The sequence below is a fragment of the Lipotes vexillifer genome, unplaced genomic scaffold, assembly GCF_000442215.2.
Source record: "Lipotes vexillifer unplaced genomic scaffold, Lipotes_vexillifer_v1.1 scaffold618, whole genome shotgun sequence".
NCBI lineage: Eukaryota > Metazoa > Chordata > Mammalia > Artiodactyla > Lipotidae > Lipotes > Lipotes vexillifer.
The window spans coordinates 3317870-3320042 of NW_006799025.1; positions in this window are offsets into that span (position 1 = coordinate 3317870).

Consider the following 2173-nt stretch of genomic DNA (forward strand, 5'->3'; position numbering starts at 1 on the left):
TCTTCCTGGACTGGGGCATGAACCTGTGTCCCCTGCATTGGCAGGCAGACTCTCAACCACTGTGCCACCAGGGAAGCTCGGTATTTTATTCTTTTTGTTGCAGTGGTGAATGGGATTGTTTCCTTAATTTCTCCTTCTGATCTTTCATCGTTAGTGTATAGGAATGCAAGAGATTTCTGTGCATTAATTTTGTATCCTGCAGTTTTACCAAATGCATTGATTAGCTCTGGTGGTTTTCTGGTGGCATCTATAGGGTTCTCTATGTATAGTATCATGTTAACTGCAAACAGTGACAGTTTTACTTCTTCTTTTCCAATTTGTATTCCTTTTATTTCTTTTTCTTCTCTGTTTGCCGTGGCTAAGACTTCCAAAACTATGTTGAATAATAGTGGTGAGAGTGGACATCCTTGTCTTGTTCCTGATCTTAGAGGAAATGCCTTCAGTTTTTCACCATTGAGAACAATGTTTGCTGTGAGTTTGTCATATATGGCCTTTATTATGTTGAGGTAGGTTCCCTCTGTACCCACTTTCTGGAGAGTTTTTATCATAAATGGGTGTTGAATTTTGACAAACGCTGTTTCTGCATCTATTCAGATGATCATATGGTTTTTATTCTTCAATCTGTTAATATGGTGTATCACATTGATTTGCGTATATTAAAGAATCCTTGCATCCCTGCGATAAATCCCACTTGTTCATGGTGTATGATCCTTTTAATGTGTTGTTGGATTCTGTTTGCTATTATTTTGTTGAGGATTTTTGCACCTATATTCATCAGTGATATTGGTCTGTAATTTTCTTTTTTTGTAGTATCTTTGTCTGGTTTGGGTGTCAGGGTGATGGTGGCCTCATAGAATGAGTTTGGGAGTGTTCCTTCCTCTGCAATTTTTTGGAAGAGTGTGAGAAGCATGGGTGTTAGCTCTTCTCTAAATGTTTGATAGAATTCACCTGTGAAGCCATCTGGTCCTGGACTTTTGTTTATTGGAAGATTTTTTTATCACAGTTTCAATTTCATTACTTGTGATTCATCTGTTCACATTTTCTATTTCTTCCTTGTTCAGTCTTGGAAGGTTATACCTTTCTAAGCATTTGTCGATTTCTTCCAGGTTGTCCATTTTATTGACATAGGGTTGCTTGTAGTAGTCTCTTAGGATGCTTTGTATTTCTGTGGTGTCTGTTGTAACCTCTCCTTTTTCATTTCTAGTTTTATTGATTTGAGTCCTCTGTGTCTTTTTCTTGATGAGTCTGGCTAATGGTTTATCAGTTTTGTTTATCTTCTCAAAGAACTATCTTTTATTTTTATTGATCTTTGCTATTGTTTTCTTTGTTTCTATTTCATTTATTTCTGCTCTGATCTTTATGATTTCTTTCCTTCTGCTAACTTTGGGTTTTGTTTGTTCTTCTTTCTCTAGTTCCTTTAGGTGTAAGGTTAGATTGTTTATCTGAGATTTTTGTTGTTATTTTGAGGTAGGCTTGTATAGCTATAAACTTCCCTCTTAGAACTGCTTTTGCTGCATCCCATAGGTTGTGGATCGTCGTGTTTTCATTGTCCTTTGTCTCTAGGTATTTTTTGGTTTCCTCTTTGATTTCTTCAGTGATCTCTTGGTTATTTAGTAACATATTGTTTACCCTCCATGTGTTAGTGATTTTTACGTTTTTTTCCCCTGTAATTGATTTCTAATCTCATAGTGTTGTGGTCAGAAAAGATGCTTGATATGATTTCAATATTCTTAAGTTTACTGAGGCTTGATTTGTGACCCAAGATGTGATCTGTCCTGGAGAATGTTCTGTGCACACTTGAGAAGAAAGTGTAATCTGCTGTTTTTGGATGGAATGTCCTGTAAATATCAGTTAAATCTATCTGGTCTATTGTGTCATTTAAAGGTTGTGTTCCCTTATTAATTTTCTGTTTGGTTGATCTGTCCATTTTTGTAGGTGAGATGTTAAATTCCCCCACTATTATTGTGTAACTGTTGATTTCCTCTTTTATAGCTCTTAGCAGTTGCCTTATGTATTGAGGTGCTCCTGTGTTGGGTGCATATATATTTATAATTGTTATATCTTATTCTTGGATTGATCCCTTGATCATTATGTAGTGTCCTTCCTTGTCTCTTGTAACATTGTTTATTTTAAAGTCTATTTTATCTGACATGAGTATTGCTACTCCAGCTTT